The sequence below is a fragment of the Lissotriton helveticus genome, chromosome 4_1 (genome assembly GCF_964261635.1).
Source record: "Lissotriton helveticus chromosome 4_1, aLisHel1.1, whole genome shotgun sequence".
Lineage (NCBI taxonomy): Eukaryota > Metazoa > Chordata > Amphibia > Caudata > Salamandridae > Lissotriton > Lissotriton helveticus.
The window spans coordinates 1,846,592,782-1,846,612,836 of NC_136063.1; positions in this window are offsets into that span (position 1 = coordinate 1,846,592,782).

Genomic DNA, 20,055 nt, shown 5'->3' on the forward strand with positions numbered 1-20,055 from the left:
TTAGAAGAATTCGAGGATATTGATATAAGTGACGAGAGTGATGAAGAATTGACAGCTGACCAGTCTACCGAAGAAGAAGAACCAACCTGAAGTTGCCCTGTGTAAGCAACCTGTGCAAAGTTACAAAGAGGGGTTGGAAAAGCTTCTTTTGAGCGAAATGTCTGATTCCAATGTGAATGGAAGACCTAGACGCAATTGTTGTAAAACATGCTGCAAAGTATGTGTATGTAGTGTAGCTTTAGTACTAATATTATGGATAGGACTAACAATTACTATTCCTTATATGATGAGTAAAGATACTAATTTTGACTCAACAAAGATTGTGACAAAGGACACAGAAGAGCTGCAACTGAAAAATACACCACAAAGTGTAGAAGGACATGAGAAAGCCCTTAGCATTAGACAATCTAAAATGGACTTAGAAGCAACAGATGAGGAAGGACTACATTATCACAGAATCAAGAACAGGACGCATTTAAACGTATTCGCAAACCTTCTAGTACATTATGTAGAAGCCATGGAAATAGACGACTGTTATGTTTGCATGAAGCTACCTACTTCTGTAGCTGAGGGAGTGACCTACCATCACTTGCCACTAACATATGGAATTTCCTGTAGTATTTTAGCTAGCTTATTCTATAAAAGAGGACCGTTACAGTACTATTACTCTAACTCAGACGTGATATTTTCTGAACTTCCTATACATGGAAATCTGAAACCTGTACATACAAAAAGTGACGTAACACGTTATATGGGAGAATATTTTCTGACTATAGGTACCATAGATTTAGGTGAAGCACATAGAGATGACTTGACCTGTTCATTACATGAACAAGAGAAAATGTTTCTAAACATGGCAGAGGAAAGGAGAGAAAATTTCCAAAGAAAGGCAAATGATAAAAGACAGAAAACTCCTCAGTGGGCTGAAAACATGGGAAGCACCTACAATGGTGGAGCTAATCCTGCTTTGTTGCTGGATTTCGAAAGAAAGGGGAAACTCTGTCTTCATAGAGAAAAGACTAGTTATTATAATAACATTTTCATTGGTTCCAGTCAATGTGAACACATTTACAAGGTAATTGGAGGTTGGGGTTTCAAAAATGGGTCAGAACCTGTGTTTCCCGGAATTTATTACATATGTGGAAACAAGGCTTATTTCAAATTGCCGGATCACTGGTATGGAAGCTGCTATTTTGGAATTGTCTTCCCAAAAATATACCATGTGAATGAAATTGCTGGAAGCAATGAAAACACTAATGAATTAGTGCGTAGTAAAAGAGAAAGCGTAGGAGAAATACTAGGTGATATCTTTAGTGCATTGATACCAGCAGTGGGAGTGACTCTGAACACACACAGAATTTGCAAATTGTCAACAGTAGTGGATCGCTTATCTACTGACATTGCTTCAGGTTTCCTGATGGTCAATACCAAAATGGTTGCGATCAGATCTATGGTTTTGCAAAACAGACTTGCTCTTGACACCTTATTAGCAAAAGAGGGTGGAGTCTGTAGAATGTTGAAAGTGCAACATTGTTGCACTTACATACCTGACAAAAGTGTCGAAATCAAAAGGTCTGTGAGGAACATTACAAATTTGGAAAAAGAGCTCAAACCACTGGAGGTTGACAGTGCCTGGAAGAGACTAACTGATGGTCTCTCCTCTGTAGGTCATTGGTTTTCTAACATAGGTAAAAATGTTGTGAGTAAAATACTGATGCCAATAGCAGGTATAGGTTTAATTGTGCTAATTGTCGTAATCTGCTGCAAATGTCGAAAACACAAAAAGAAATATGCTATGAATAAAAGAGGAATGAAACGGAATGTGGATGAACTAGAATTGGAGGAACTGAATAATCAAATTTACAAAAGGGTGAAGAATTCTCACCCTAACAAAGAAGTAAAAGAAAATTTGAATCGAATGTTTGAAGAAATGGAATTGGGAAAGCTGTGAGAAGTTGGCATCTGGTTCCATCAATAGTGATGATAGTAAATATCATCAAAGAGGGGATTGATGGAGCAAGGATTCGCACGTTACGCGACTTGCTTGTACTCATGAGCCTCGAATAGCGTTAATAGTCTAATCAAAATGTTTGTCTTACTAATATTGCACATTTTACACTACACGGGGTGTCCCAGAGACGCTTGCCTATGTGTTTACTAAACTGTAATAACGCTTGCCACTAAAAATGGCCGCTGCTTCGCGGGAATTTAGTCTGCGCATGCGTCGGTCATAACCACGTGATGTGACGCACTCGCAGTTCTGGTGGGAAATGTTTGCTCATGCGCAATACTGCTAAAATGGCCGCTTTGTTTTTCTCATATGCTCCGTGCTTGCAAAGCTGCTTTCGCAAAGTCGTTCGTTCCGCACTTATCCTAATGCTATAGTTATTATAAAGTAAGGGGTATAGTGTAGCTATTCATGGTATACAGTGTATTCATTTTTCTGTATTTCTAAATTGTTTTCGCTTACTTTTCATGTACTGCATTCTTTGGGGCCTGTGGAACACTCGTGACTCCATCTTGAAAAGCCTTTCTGGTACTCGTCACGTGATGAGGGAAAGAACCTCATGATGCAGTGGAGCCCAGCCAGCTGGCAGCCAAAGCCAAGATGCTCCTGGGAACCTGAACTACGACCCAGCTGCAGAAGCCAACTTGTACCTAAAACTGTTACAATTGTATTTCACTACTGTATACTCTATTGTATTCTGTAAATCTAGTGTCATGGGAAGCTAGAACTTAAGGGGCGGGTACGAGAACTGAATATTAAGTCTGGGAAAGTCAAAATCTTAGGTAAATGGTGACCTAATCCCCTCCGCTGTCCAATCAGAACTTGGGGACCCTTTCACTTGCAACATTAGTGGGTGGTACACTGACCCGAAAACAGTATAACTAGCCTAGGTTTAGCTAGAGAATTTGTCCAACTTGTCCGAATAGCTGACCTGTCACTGACCCAACGAACTTTATAGGTGATTGATACAGAGAGCTGCGGAGCACTCTGTCCGTAATTTCCACAAACTCACTCCGGGTTTGGAAACCTTAAGTGCTGGCGAAGCACTTTGCTGGGAGATTCGAGATCCCAATCGGGGTTATTGGCAGATTCCTTGCAGAGAGGGAGTAGTGCAGGCGTTGCATCCGAAGCTGCAGGTGTTGGTCGTACCCTTAGACGAATCCGGTCCTGATCCAAATCCTGGGGTTATCCTGTCCTGACTGTCCATGAGCCGTACCTGTTCGCCTACCAGCAACCTAAGTGCTTGAGGGTCCTGTCCCCGCCTTTCCCAACTGACCCGTGGCCAGGGTTAGTTCTTCAATCTGTCCTAGGTAAATATAATCCATGTGGGTGTCCGTCATTCTAAACTCTTTCCTATTGTCTTGCACGAAGTACATATGTCATTTAACCTTCTCTCCTTAAATGAGATTTTCATGTTTTATGGTTTATTAGCGTGTTCCACTTTTTACCTACCTTTAGTAAATGCTAAAACTGTTTGCATATATGGTTGTTCCATTCTTACCCTTCCTATAGAGAATAAGCATATCTGGATAAATCAAATAGACTGAGTCTCATTTCCTCTGAATCGTTAGTGAGTTTCGAAAGTCTACTTTGATTAGTATGTTCCCTTTCTTTACCCGCCTTTAGTGAAGTTGTGAAGTTCTGTTTAGCTAAAATAGCGTGTTCCTTATTTTCCCTTCCTTTATTTTTCATGATTCTAAATGTTTCTTACTCTCATACATAGTTATACAATTGTTATGATTCTTGTGATAGATAGTTTGATTGGGGTGAACCTTTGGCTCATGACACTAGAAGATAATAATGATTAGATAAAGATCTTGAAAACTTCCCGAGTTTGTGGTTATTTAAGAGTACAAAAACATTATTCAACTGTATATGGTATTTTTGTTTTTGCTTACATATTTTCACAGCTAGCTCCCTGATCCATTGTAGTCATTAGGTACCCGTAACAGTGGAGTGGTAAGTCGTGTACATTGGAAAGACAATAGGAAGGAACAGGGATACTGGTAGTAGAGTGTAAGGTTACCCGAATAATAAATATGGAAGATTGAATTTATGGGCCCAATGCGTATATGGTAAAATTTATGAGTCGGGTGACCTGCGCGCTCTATCAGAAATTGGTGGGTGGCCGGAGTGGATGGATGAAATAATAGCCAAGGTGGTCCGATTGGTGAGCAAGGACCAGGTGGTCATCACTTTGCTGGTTTGCGTTGGTTGGCCGGGGCTGTTTAGATTGAGCACTGAGGGTTGTGTGTCGAAGTTGTTGTAGATGTCGGTGATACTGTTGTGGAAGTAGTCTGAGTGGGTGTTGCCGAGTTCATGGGATGGGTGAATGGTATTCTCGGTGTCTGTCGGGTTGGAAATTTCTTTGACCATCTTGAAGAGGTTTTCAATATGGTTGGCTGCTGTGTTGAGGAGGGCATGAGGAGAATTCATAACCTGTTCCCTTTCCTAAACTGATGGCAAACATAGGTTTTCTTTGATACAATAATTCATCTTTTTCATGTATACATTAGTGTTCTTTCACTCACTTTTTCATAAAACTGAATTTCTATATGTTCTTTTTCAAAAAGATTCCACATTAATTAATCAATGTAATAGAGGGATTATACAACATTTTGGTAAACAAATCTATACTAATATAATAAATGGAGAGCCCAAACCTGTGAGGCGGGTAATCTCAGGAACCACAGCACCAATCACAACACCCATACAGCGTTGGAAAGGGCAGTTGCAGCAGAAGGACATAGGCTATGCAGACGCCCACCATATACATTTAAAAGGTAAAAGAACCGTGCCAGCAAAGTAGTCCCTTGTGGGCGTGTCTGCGTTGTGCTGTGGGCGTGTGCTGGGGGCGTGACAAACGCTGGGGGCATGTGGTACATTCCGCCCTTCATGCAATGTCTCATATTGTGTACTAATCCCACCCTGCTCCCTTTAAATACCCCTGCACCCCATAATCATAACCCACCCTTACTCCTTAAAATACCCCAACACCCTTAAACACTAACCCATCTTAACCCTATAAATATACCCTGTACCCCAAAACCCAAACCTATCCCTAAACCCTTAAAATACCCCTGTACCCCAAAACCCAAACCCAGCCCTGAACCCTATAAATACCCCTGTACCTCAAAACCCAAACCTACCCCTGAACTCTAAAAATACCCCTGTACCCCAAAACCCAAACCTAGCCCTGAACCCTAAAAATACCACTGTACCCCAAAACCACCCCTGAACCCTAAAATACCCCTGTACCCCAAAACCCAAACCTAGCCCTGAACCCTTATAATACCCCTGTACCCCAAAACCCAAACCTACCCCTGAACCCTAAAAATACCCCTGTACCCCAAAACCCAAACCTATCCCTGAACCCTAAAAATAACCCTGTACCCCAAAACCCAAACCTACCCCTGAACCCTAAAATACACCTGTACCCCAAAACCCAGACCTAGCCCTGAACCCTAATAATACCCCTGTACCCCAAAACCCAAACCTAGCCCTGAACCCTTAAAATACCCCTGTACCCCAAAACCCAAACCTACCCCTGAATCCTAAGAATACCCCTATACCCCAAAACCCAAACCTAGCCCTGAAACCTAAAAATACCCCTGTACCCCAAAACCCATACCTATCCCTAAACCCTAAAACTCCCCCTGTACCCCATAACCCAAAACTATATCTGAACCCTTAAAATACCCAAACACCCCAAAACATATACCTCAGTACCCCAAAACATATACCACTATACCCATACTTACCTTATCCAAACATTTTAAAAAAACATGCTTTTATCATTCATGCATTTACAACGAATTTCATTGTAAATGAATGCGTGGTAAAAGCATATAAATTGTAATGCCATGCGTTATAATGGCGGTACGGAGTCATGGTACTTTTGTAATGAAAGTATGCGGAGTGATGGTATGCGGAAAGAAAGTTGCAGAATAATGGGTGTTTACTCTCTCCCGGTAAGTACATTGGTGGCACGGCGGCCCACATCTCCAGCAACATACTCATATTTTTTCACCACCCATTTGAAAAATGCACAGGTCTCTCACATTGATGGCCAGCACCGGCATACACTTTTAGACACACCATCCGCCACAAGTTCTAGAATCGCGAACTTTAGAGCTGGGGAGCTACGTTCGAATCTCGGCATCAGCGCAACATCCTGTGATTCCAGGCAAATCGCTTTGTCCCCCGTGCCTACCACAAATGAATGTGTTCTTCTGTAATGTAAATTGTGCTCATGCCATGTTGTCGAGTTCGTGCTATATAATATTGCAAGGAAAAATAAAGTATGAAACTCGAGTTCACACTCTACTGAACGCGCACTCTTAAGTGCATCAGCAGTGCACTGTGAATCGGAGCGTTTCACAGGCCTGTCACAGATAAGAAATGCTATCAAAACGAAATCCTACAAAACAATATACTACTGGCCGGCAGCAATTCATACCCAGACAACGTCGGGACGGGCTGCTAGTTAATAAATAATGCAATTAATTGACTCTCATTTTCTACCTGATCCTGCCTGGGTAGGGCATTGGCTTCTTCATTGTGGGGACCTGGTGCATAGTTTATTATAAAATCATGGCTGGAAAGAATACGTTTCCCCTAAGATGTCTGGGAGTCAAAGCTCCAGTTAGGTTTTGGAGCTGCTAATTTCTATATTTGGTATGATAAAAAGCACCTGTTACCACAATAAAAGAACATTCTATATTAGGAATAGAAAGGCATGAAAAGAAATCGAGTACAAATTGCCCTCATTAATCTTAGAAGTCATAGCCCACAGGGCTAGTTCATTACAGAGAAGTGGGTGGCATTGGAAAAATAAATATTGTATGGATCGATTAAACTGATGTTTTTTATTGCATCATGTTTAATGTATCATACATAACTTGATTTTCCTTTTTTTCTTATTGTTGGAATAGACTGGGAGCTCCTGGTTGGTAAACGTACATATGTCCTTGTAGTGGTCCATGTATATCAATGTATGTGACTTCAGTTAAACTTTAATTTTAAACATACCTCCTTTTTGAATGTATAACTTTGATATAGTAGAAAAACTGATTTTTAATTATTATAATCATGCAGAAAGAATGTGTTCAGTCAATAATTAATTGGGGTGTGTTTATTGTTGACTTTTCATTAAGATACTTATCTTGAGAATCCAGTGAATTAATGATCCATCACTCATTCCAGCAATTTGGATTGATATATTTGCAGTTTTGGTAAATTGATATATTATCATCTCTGAAAGTAAGTATTAAAGGAACCTTTAGATGACAGGAATCAGGTAATGATTTCAAAGCTGGTGTTGATAATGATAAAATAATACTCCTACTACATACTAATACATTTTATAATTATAATATATAGGATAAACTACTCATTCCATAAATTATAAGGATATTGCAAGTCTAAAGGAATGAGGCTGATGTTTCATGACCTTATGTCAGTTTAACGTAAGCCAAATAAAAAAAAATGCTTTGTCTCAGAATGTGTACACACACATGCAGAGATATAATATTTCCTGTAATGCCCTCAAATCAACCATTTTGCTAAAAATGTCCTCGTTCTGCAGATCACTATTCCTTTTAGAAAAATAGAGCATAAAAAGAAAAATGAATTCCTCATTTTTTTTGTTTAAACTAAATCTGTAATTATGTTAAATGACCAGCTTTCACCTTGTTTGCTGACCTTAGCAGCATGCTTTGCGGCTTTAGAACTCAACCTCAACTGTAATAACTTGTAGCAGTTGGACAGCTATTTCATTTATTTTATACAGGTGACTAGAGATGTTACAACTCGTCTGTAATATGGAAATTAGAGAAAGACTTTTATACAGGGATTGCAGATTCCCTAAATAATAATAATAGCCTTCTTCCTCTTCTTCTTCTTCTTCTTCTTCTTCTTTTTCTTCTTCTTCTTCTTCTTCTTCTTCTTCTTCTTCTTCTTCTTCTTTTTCTTCTTCTTCCTATTATTAGTATTATTATTTATGTATTATTATTATTATCAATAATAATAATAATAATAATAAATGGAATAAAGTACCCCCTTCTGTACACTATAAGGATAGTGAAACTCACAGAGGAGTTCCGAGACATAAGACTTAGTTCCTTCATAAGGTCATGGAACCCAGAGGTTACCTTGAAATATTATTTTAATGTATGCCAGCGTGAAATTCATTACATGGTCACACATCACCCTTTCCACAAAACACTTCAATTTTTGTGCCCAGATTATTTAAGCCTTTAAATTGTCCACAGGTCACTCAAGGCAGCACAATGCACTGCACAGGCTTAATTAAGATTTACAAAGTCACACAAGACGATTTGCACTACCTTGTGTGACTTTGTAAAAACATGTAATGCAATGCAGTGACTTTTGCTGCTTTGTGTTGCATTTCCTAGTGGTAGGCATTCCATTGGTGGAGCATGGGCATTCCCAGGCAGCCTCCCGTGGAATGTGATGAGATCCTAGATTTACTATAAAGTTGTAAACCTGAGATTGTTCCAAAATGGTGCTCCTACCATAGAGAGACCTAACAAAGAGAAACATCTTTATTTCTCCTTGTTATTTTCTCGCTCCACAAGTGCTACATCCTGCAGCACACATAGCAAAACAAAAATACCGCTGAAGATTGTTTTTGGGCAGGAGGTATTTCTTCTTGCACAAAAACAATCCTGCCTGAAAGCAGGCTCCCTTGCAGCATGATGCAAGTGTGTCTGTGTTGGTGATAGACAGCACATAGTGAGCAAGCCCTAGGAGGGAGCAGAATTTCACTATATCGTAGTAGATATGGTGCATTTCTGTTCTCTTGGTTTCACACAATGCATCAACTTTATTTGCTACCCTATGTTGCATGAATCATTAGGACATAAGCCACCCTGGTGTCTTCCTCCTTCATGTCCATTGCTGACATGAGGAATAAAAGAGGAATCTGCACAGTGAAACTGAACTCACCAAGAAGCGGCTAGTAATTTTTACAAAAATATATTAGAATCTGTACAATGTAAATCAGTTTAAGAAAATGCCATGTCCCAGATTACCTAGAAACATTCAGCAATTGTATATCTCTGGTTATGACCTCTAGCATGGAGAAAATATTCATGCTGCCATATATCTCTCATTTCGACTGATGACTTTTTATTTTTAGAAACACATATCAGAAGAAGTTACACCTAACTCCTATTTTCCTTATTTAAATTGCAGCTGTAAATATGCTATGTCACCAGTCGTACACCCGGGCTCTGGCAGCAGGCAATGTGATGTCAAAAGTTAATTGTAATAACTAATTACAGTTGAGCAGCCACATAATTTCTTTATCAAAGATGACTGGAGACATCATGTAGTGTAGTTCCTATATTCCCAATAGGCTCTGCGCATTGGAATAATATAAACAGCAGTGTGGACGTAGGACTGAGGTCATCTAGGTCTCTACTGACTATATTAGACTTAAGGTTTGCCAGCTAGCTCAGAGGTCACTAGAAACTTTCTCGAATAAACAAGGAGGAGTTTAACCTCCCTGGATAGACAAGAAGGGATTAGCTTCTGACAACCATAAAACATGACAACTTTGCTCCCTCAGAATAAGAGTGTATCTCTAGAGTCGTGTGAAAACAATAGACAGCTGGTCAGACCCGGTTGCTCCTCCCGCCACCGCTGTCTCTCACCCTGTGTGGAGTGGCCCCCTGTCCCTGCCCGTTCTCTTGTGCCTGCTAAGGTTTGCCTGTATCTATTCGTGTTTCTGCTTGTGTTTCGTTTTTTATCGTCGCTCCCCTGCCACCTGTGCTCCCCAGAGTGTTCCCCTGCCCCTCCGCCTGTTTTTGCCTTTCTGCTGTGCCTATTGTGAATTTTGCTCCGTGTCTCTCGTCTTAGCTTTTGTGCCGTATTTTGCCAGCTTGTTCCCCTGCCCCACCCCGCTCCCTGCCGCTGCTCCCCACCGCTCCCCCCCCACTCACTCCCGCCTCCCAGCTGCCCCTCCCTCCCACTAAGTAGTACTTAAACTGGGCGCTCGGGGCGAGGAGCTGTGACCTGACCTGACCTGGTCAGACCCGGTCGCTCCTCACGCAGCTGCTGCCAAGCCGAGTCTCTGACCCTGTGTGGAGTGGACCCCTGTCCCTGCCCGTTCTCTCGTGCCTGCTAAGGTTTGCCTGTATCTATTCGTGTTTCTGCTCGTGTTTCGTTTTTTATCGTCGCTCCCCTGCCGCCTGTGCTCCCCAGAGTGTTCCCCTGCCCCTCCGCCTGTTGTTGCCCTTCTGCTGTGCCTATTGTGAATTTTGCTCCGTGTCTCTCATCTTAGCTTTTGTGCCGTATTTTGCCAGCTTGTTCCCCTGCCCCACACCGCTCCCTGCCGCTGTTCCCCCGCTGCCCCACCCACACTCCCTCCGCATCACCTCACCGCTCCCCCCCACTCGCCACCCCGCTCCTGCCTCCCAGCTGCCCCTCCCTCGCCCCGGCCCACACCCTCCATATATGGCAGAGCGCATGCGGGTGCGGCGATTGTGCGCTGAAGGAGCGCCAAAAACAAGCCCGTCTGCGCCTGTCCGCGCCTGGACCGCGCCCAGCGCCAGAACCCCTGGCCCCCGAAGTTGCCAGCCCACCCGCCGGATTTACGACGACACCACCCTCAACGCACTCAACACCGACCGGACCCCCGGCTGCCACCGAGCCACCCCAGGACGCACCCACGGACCCTTCACCTGCCAATCCTGCAAGTTGTCCTTCATCCCGACCTGCATCCAACCCGCCAAGACAAGCACCAGCAGCAACCACCTGAAGTGCATCCTGCTCAACACCCGCTCCGTCCACAGACACGCCGTCGAACTCTGGAACCTCCTCGACCCCACATCTCCAGACGTCGCCTTCCTCACGGAAACATGGATGAACGCCTCCTCAGCGCCCGACATCGCCATCGCCATCCAGGACGGATACAAGATCACCCGGAGGGACCGCATCAACCAGACAGGAGGAGGCATCGCCATCATCCACAAGAACACCATCCGCATCACAACCAACTCCGACGACACCCTCACAGCCGCCGAATACCTGCACTTCCAGATACACACCGACCCCAAGACCACCCTCAGAGGCACCCTCATCTACAGACCCCCGGGACCACGCACACAATTCAGCGAAGACATCGCCGACTTCATCAGCCCGCGCGCCCTCCCCTCCGCTGACTACATCCTCCTAGGGGACCTCAACTTCCACCTGGAGAACAGCAACACCACCACCCTGCTGGACAACCTCGCCAACCTCGGACTCAAGCAACTGGTGACCACCCCCACCCACTACGCCGGCCACACGCTTGACCCCGTCTTCTCCTCCAGCAAAGACATCTCCTTCAGCCACGCCACCGGACTCCACTGGACAGACCACAGCTGCGTCCACTTCAGCTTCAGAAGGACCACGACCCACCCCCACCCGCAACAGGTTCCCCGCAGAAGCTGGAACAAGATCACAGCCGAACAGCTCACCACATCCCTGAGCCAGCACCCTCCCGCCAGCTCAGCGAACCCCAACCAAGCCGCCAACAACCTCACAAGGTGGATCAGCAACTGCGCAGACGACCTCGCTCCACTGAAGACCCCCCTGTCAGACCCGGCAACAAGAGAGCACCCTGGTTCACCGACGAACTCAAGAGCTCTAAGAAGAACTGCCGAGCCCTCGAGAAAACCTGGTGCAGAGACCCGACACCAGACAACATGACCTCCCTCAAGCTCGCCACCCGAAAACACCACCAGCTGATCCACACCACCAAGAAAACCACATTCAAGGAAAGACTAGACAACAACGCCCACAACAGCAAGGAACTCTTCTACATCGTCAAAGAGCTCTCGAACCCTAGCGCCAGAAACAACGACATCACCCCATCGCAAGAAATCTGCAACTCGCTCGCCTCGTTCTTCCACAGCAAGACCGCAGACATACACAACAGCTTCAGCACACAGCCGACGCACCCTACGACCACACCAACGCCCCCCACCACCACCATCCGCGCCTAGACCCCAGTCAGCACCGAAGACACCATCCGCACGATGAACACCATCCACTCCGGATCACCAACCGACCCCTGCCCTCACCACGTCTTCAACAAGGCTGACTCCATCATCGCACCCCACCTCCGAGACATCATCAACACCTCCTTCGACACCGCCACCTTCCCAGAGAGCTGGAAGCACGCCGAACTTAGTGCCCTACTGAAGAAACCATCAGCGGACCCCACCAACCTCAAAAACTACCGTCCCATCTCGCTCCTTCCTTTCCCTGCCAAAGTCATCGAGAAGACAGTCAACAGACAGCTGGCCGCCTTCCTCGAGACGAATGGATCCCTCGACCACTCACAGTCCAGATTCAGAGCCAACCACAGCACCGAGACCGCCCTCCTCGCAGCCACTGACGACATCCGAGCCCTGCTCGACAACGGGAAAACAGCGGCACTCATCCTCCTGGACCTCTCCGCAGCGTTCGACACTGTCTGCCACCGTGCCCTAGTGCGGCGCCTCACCGACATCGGAATCCAGGAGAAGGCACTGGAGTGGATCATCTCCTTCCTCGCCGGAAGAACACAGAGAGTCCGCCTCTCCCCGTTCAGATCCGAGGCCACCGAAGTCATCTGCGGCGTACCACAAGGATCATCGCTCAGGTCCACCACCCTCTTCAACGTCTACATGAGCCCCCTCGCGGCCATCGCACGCCAACACAACCTCAACATCATCTCCTATGCCGACGACACTCAGCTGATCCTCTCCCTCATCAACGACCCCGCCACCGCCAGAACCAACCTACACGAAGGGATGAAAGACATAGCCGAGTGGATGACGAACAGCCGCCTGAAACTGAACTCAGATAAGACGGAAGTCCTCATCCTGGGATCATCACCCTCCGCATGGGATGACTCCTGGTGGCCCCTGCCCTGGGCAGCGCACCCAAACCAACGGACCACGCACGCAACCTGGGCTTCATCCTAAACTCCTCCCTCTCAATGACCAGACAAGTCAACGCCGTCTCCTCGTCATGCTTCAACATCCTACGCATGCTACGCAAGATCTTCCGGTGGCTCCCCACAGAAACCAGGAAGACGGTCACCCAGGCACTAGTCACCTGCCGTCTGGATTACGGAAACACCCTTTATGCCGGAACCACAACCAAACTTCAGAAAAGGCTCCAGCGCATTCAGAACGCCTCAGCACGACTCATCCTGGACATCCCCCGACACAGCCACATCTCCGGACACCTGAGAGACCTGCACTGGCTCCCCGTCAACAAGAGAATCACGTTCCGACTCCTCACCCACGCACACAAAGCTCTCCACAACCAAGGCCCCAGATACCTCAACGACCGCCTGACCATCTACACTCCCACCCGCCAGCTACGCTCTACCAGCCACACCCTCGCTGCCGTTCCCCACATCCGAAGAGCCACCATGAGAGGAAGATCATTTTCCTACCTGGCTGCCAAGACGTGGAACTCCCTCCCCGTCCACCTCCGCCTGACCCAAGACCACCTCTCCTTCAGGAAGCAACTCAAGACCTGGCTGTTCGAGTAGTAGCGGACCCCCTCCCCCAAGCGCCTTGAGACCCTCCGGGTGAGTAGTGCGCTATACAAATGCTATGATTGATTGATTGATTGATTGACAGCTATTTCACTCAGTCAAGTGTGCATACTTAGTTTCACCAGAGTGCAGAGAAAAGAGAGTTGGGCGTTTTCAATAAAAGGTGTTATTTATTGAGCAGTCTTCTTTCTCATGCAAGATAAATGAATTGCCACAATTGCAATACTTATAGTAAAGTAAAGTGCGTACAGTAAAAGGAGTATTATGAAATAATACTGTAAAAGCATTGATATGGTTTCTTAGCCATATGATACTTTAAAATAGATAAAATATATACATACATATATACATTGACTAACGTACTCAACTGGTGCTTCTAAATATGCCTACCCCGGTGTACCTGACCTAAGCCTAATACGTGTGAAGGAGTAAGTAAGTAGTAGTTTAAGTTAAGTTGGTTTTGCCAAGAATCTGTGTCAAGAATTCTCTTTAAGGGTTTAGTCAGCTCGTACCTGGGTAATAGAAAGCAGGAGGTCTAATATCTCTCTTTCAGGACTCGATATCCCAGTAACCCGCGAGGGTATCTGGAAACACCGGAGCTGGATTTCTCGGCAGGAGAAAAGACAGCGTCTCTCTCAGTGCGTCAAAGGGGAGGGGCGGCGTCCGTGGGCTCTCGCATCAGCTGGGCTCTCGGGCAAGTAGATAGCCGCTCTGATCCAAACCACTGTGTGTTTGCTTAAGGCAACGTTGTTATATTTATACCTGAAAGGTGCCGGGTTTGACGTAAGGTTGGACATAAGACGTCAATAAAGATGTCACTAAGAACTGGCCGTTCTTACAGTGCGCACAGGAGTTCTAGCACGAAATCAAAACAAAATGCAATGGGGAATTCTCAGGTTGCTGGAGGTTTGGTTTGTTTACAGAACTCGTTGTATTTTCTAGTAGCCTGGGGGAGTAGCCTTGGTTAATTTGGACTGCATGGGCTATGACTAAATATGGATATGATTCTTATGCCTTTATAAGGATAATATTTATTATAACCACATAAGGGCATAAATCAGGAATATCGAATTAGGGTCCTAGATAGAATTACAACACCCACTCCACGATCTAATGTCCCTCATTACTTAAAACTAAGCAATAGTAAACATATAATGGTGCATGTGTTTTCCAACCCACCCCAAAATACATAAATTTGCATTTGAAATGGTATATGGTAAATACACGAAAATGAGTATTGGTACTGTACGCTTTCCAAGCAGTAGTATCATTCAGTTAAAAATGCATATTATATATCAGCTGAATGAATTGCGAAAATTACACATGAAATGGCTCTGAATACAGAAGAGAAGGTCGAGACCATTCCATCACATAATAATACAAATTCTGTACATATGCTAGAGGCTGAGGTAAAATATTGTCTCTAGAGTTCCTAAAATAGAAGCTCGGTTCTCTACGCATAGTTCTACTTTAAGCAGAGTACATGTGCCAGAAAAAGGTAAATATTTTGTAATTGGAGAAAAACAAAATTGTTTTCAGGGGAAAAACCATTCCAAATGTTTTCAGTAGCTTTTGTTTATCAAAGCTGAAGGCCGAATCCAGAGTTCAGGGAATGCTGTGTGCTCGTTGCTTAAAAAAGTTATTCTTTCTTTTCAGGGGAGAACATCATTTCAGACAGACTCTCAAAAAATTGGTCTACGGCTTCAGGTGAAAGTTTGACCAAGTTTGAAAATGCCGCAACAGTACAGTCGTGAGAATGATTGCTATCATCGATGTCAGGATCAGCAATGCTCACAGAAGGTCGTACTTGGGTGATGCTGCTCTCATCTCGCACTTCACTGCCACATAATCGTAGTGATGAAGTCTCAACGAATGCCGTCATCAGAATGGGTAGCGGCTCGGGACAACACGATGCATGAGCCGTTACAGGACTCAGCAAAGTATCTGTATCCAATGGTACTGCTGATGGTAGTGTAAGACAGACGTCCAACACGCATTCTTCTTCGCATAGCATACATCGAAGCACAGGTAAGATGCAATTCTGCCAGATGGGTCTGAATGAAAGAAACCAGGTCATATTCAGATCTCTTAGCCGGGCTAATCCAAGGACTTTAGTTATGCGGTCCCGATAGCGTATAGCTAGGATCGTTCCTTCCATCGTTGCTGGAGTCTTGTCTGTGACTTGGCTTGCCATATCGGAGCAGAAGGATCAAAAATAAAATTCCTGCTACGAGTCCCAAAAGAAGTGGTAGGCCGCCAAAGACAGAATGGACAAAATTAGGAAAAATGCCCAGAACTGTTTCGAAGGGTGTTAACAGTCCCGAAAAAATTGTCTTAAATACATGTGGGATACCACTGGTATCTGAAATATTTAGGATTTGGCTTAGCGTTTCTACGAAATGCACGGGGCAATTTGTTGATAAAAGGGTATGTATCTCTGCCGTTGTCCTTGCGACTTGCAGATCATACGTTTCTTTTGATGACGTTAAGGGCACAGTTGTCTGTAAAAGAACAGACTTTATTCTGCTTAAAGTATCAATTCGAATAGAAGAGATATTCAAAGAAGGCCAAATTGTTGCCTCCGTATCTGGAGTGCTGTTTGGATACAATACTTGCATACAGCAAGTGACCATGGAACTCACGCTCACGAGATAGGCTTTTCCTGGCACCATGCCACAACAGCTGTGGTCCGTTATTAGAATATAACTCCCGTTAGAAAGTTGTCTAAAGAATGGCTCTATCTGCATTGCAGGAGTGCCGTGCAGGTGACATGAAAGGTTATTTGAATACCCATCGCAGGCTCCGTGCAAATTAATGCCTTCACAAAGAAGTGTACCGCTCATTGATTTTTTACATTTGTTACAACTAAGAAAAACATTATTTTTCTTTTCACTGTAGCATGTGTATGTATAAGGTAATTTCCATGTTGACTTGATGTACCCTTTACCCAACCTTTCATACTGGCCCGCTGGTATATACTCTTGGCAGTATTTAAATTGGAAAGTTGTTATCGGAATTGTAATTATTCCGTGTATTATCCATTCAATGACAGGTCTTTCTGACATTGTCAATGGTAATCTCTCAAGTTTTTCCAATGCTCAGAATCGTATAGTCTGCTCCTTTTTGTGCCAAACTGATTTGTTTATCAGTAAGGTTAAAGATAGAGAATAAAGACGTTGTGTTGATTAAACGCCATGGTACGTAGCCTGAATGTAGATTTTGCAACGTCAAGCCAAGCTGTACAATAGAACGTAATTGGGACTGACCGTGTTGTAACATTAGTAAGTCCTGCTCTATTATATCAATAGCAGATGATACATTACTGTCCAGTGAATATATTCTGGAGGACAGAGTCATTAACCCATTGTCCACAACAGAAAGTGATTTTTCCAAATGAATACGATCAATTTCTCGTATTTTTTCTGCTGTTTCAATTTGCATTACTTTCCAAGCTTCGTTGTACGCAGCGTATATACCGGCCGCTATGAAACGTTTTTGACGCTGTTTGTGTGGTCCCATTATGAAATCACGCAAGTCAGCACCGTCTTTAAGTAAAGTCAAGTGTTGCTTAATTTCAGCCAGTGTGGATTTTTGTAGCCACTCAAGGCATAGTTTGCCTACACTGTATGTTGTAACTATCCCTGGATGTTGTCTCCGGGAGTATCTAGGGTCTGGCCTGGTCATTTTGAACCCCTGTATTTTGTTCAGGAATCTATCTTGACAGTTATTTGTGTCTGTGGGCCAGATCAACCATTTTTTCCAATCAGGATGTGTTCTGTTTTGGTTAAAAATATGGGATACGTCTATCTCAACGTCTGTAGTGCTATTACTGTTAGGTGTTGGCTTTGGAAGAGACGGTTGATTTAAATCTTTTATCTTGGCTAGGCCAAGACAAGTAGTCTGTTGAATGGTATCATTCAAGAATATTATTTGTTCTGGGATCATGCAGGCTCTAAATAATGCTTCTAAACCTTGGACCTGCCAATCTTTGGTACCCCAGATGGTTTTTGTTTCAATGTTGTTTTTCCAGAAATCAAAACCAAACGTATTAATTTTTTCATAAAATGTTTCCGAGTAGATCAATTTAGTATTTGTCAGCATTGTTTTCACCCCTGTCTTATTTAACAGTTTGAAATAAAACGTTTCTGTATCACTTGTGTTAAACCCTGAGAAGTATGGGAATTTCTCGTAAAATGTTTACGAACTGCTTTTAGGTGGAGTTGCACAATGTTCCCATTGATTATAATTAAAAACATTTCTAGGTTGAGCAGATTTATGCAAATAGTGATGTGCAAAGTGATTATAACAATACATTTCTTCATAATTTGATGAAACCGGTAAGTAATCATGTTCTGTAAATTTTGCTGACATTACTAAATCTGACATCATAACATTAATACTTTCAAAGTCCCAATCATCAGAGAATGTACTCGGTTTTACAAAGTCACTTAATGAAACCTTGAACTGATGTGGATATTTCAAGAGCTCAACCGGGCCATAGATTTCATAATCCGTTTTGTCCCATGCTACCCCACCGTGTATTGGATTGGCTGTGATATTCACTGATGATAGTTCTCTTTTCTCGATGTGAGATGACTTGTGTGGCTTTAGGACCAAGTTGATGTTCTGACTTGCTTTGTCCATTGTACCGTATTTTCCCTCAATGAATTTTTCCGAACAAGGAACCATGATGAGCCAAAGCAGGAAGAAAAGTTCACCTAACACAATCCAAAATTCAATCCATGGAGAAATCAGGTAGGTTTCTTTGAGTTGATAAAAGAGTTCAGTTATTTTGTCTTTAAAAGTTTTTATTGCTGCCGTTTCTTCCGGTTCGCTTGGATCTTCAGAAAAGTTATCGAAATTGATCAAGTAGCCTGATGCAGTTCTGTCAATTGTTGGAATTGCTTCAGAATTTTCAGTTGCTTTTGGATTTTTCTTTGTTTCACTAGCATAGTCTGAGGCTACATTGTTGTAGACTGGTGTTTCTTGACGTACTGTTGCAATTTGGGTTTCAAGAGGCACAAGTTCCATGGCATTGTTGCATAGTCCTTTTTTATTCACTGTAGGTTTATCGAATGTGATTAGTCTCTCAGTTTGAACCTCTTGTATTGTAGCAAATTTTGGTACTCTGCTATTTCTTAGGAGTCCACTGGGCCTACTACTTATTATTGGCCACATGATTGTGGTTTTACCAGGTCGATGGATACAACTCGGTTCTCCTTTTTACCAGCAAGGGGCGGTAGTACACTGATCTTGTTCCGCTGACAGCTAAGATAGGTACTGCTTTTCTGTAAGAAGGCCCAAATTCCTTCTTTACCGCAATCTTCTCTCTGACCAGATCCCCAATCTTTGGATTCCAGACAGGCATTGCTGGGACAGGTGGTTTTTCTTCAGTGGCTGTTGGTTGTTGTTTTAACTTTACGTTGCTCAGGCCTTTTCTTGTTTCATTTAAGTCCTGTAAAATAGCGAAACGATCTTTGATATCAAAGCATTTTTCTTCTACCACTGAAGTTTGACTATCAAGGTCCTGAATATGCATTCTAGTCCCGAACAATAGTTCGTACGGACTGAAACCTTTTAGAGAATTTCTTGGCAGATTATTAAAACTACGTTGGACACTTGTTAAATGTTGGACCCACCCATCACCCGAACCTAATACCCTTGCCGTTATAGATTGCTTTATATCCCGTTTTTTTCTTTCCACTACCGCATTTCCCTCAGGATGGACTAGACAAGAGTACCGCAATGCAATGCCCATGCTGGTCATGGCCTCCTTATAAGACCGAGAGCTAAAAGCAGGACCCTGGTCAGAATGTAGCATGTCAATTGCGTATGTGCCGATATGGACTCGCAAATCTTTGTATAACAATTCTGGCGTCAGCCGAGCGCTGGGGCCACATCCAAATGAATCTCGTGCAGGAATCCACTGCGACCATGATATATTTATAGTTGCCATCCCTTTGTAAGGGACCACAGTGGTCAAGGTAAACACAAGCTAATGGTTTATCTGAGATTAGAAGGGGCATCTGCGCTGGACGTTTCACTGTTGATACTTTCATTCTTTGGCATATTTCACATTCTAGAACATAGTTCTTAGTTTGTATTCTCATGCGCGGCCACCAATATCTCTGTTTTAATAATGATATTGTGGCGGAAACACCAGCATGTGCAGAAGCAAGCCCTTCGTGTGCCGCTGTAATCAGTCCTAACCTGTGTACCATGTTTGAAATTGCCCTATCCCCCACTCCAGGGATTCGAGCAAAAGGAACATTATTCGCATCAGTTATGTATGAGTACTTTACTGGAAAGCCTTTCGGGAGTGTTTTGCTGTCATTTTTTACTGACGCACTGACAGCTTACATTGTATCGCTGTCTATTTTTGTTTTTGACTGGGTGATAGCAGCTACGGAAGCCATTTGCACAGCTGCCTTCGCTGCTTCATCAGCCAATGAATTCCCCGCAATGTGAACGCCATCACGTTGAT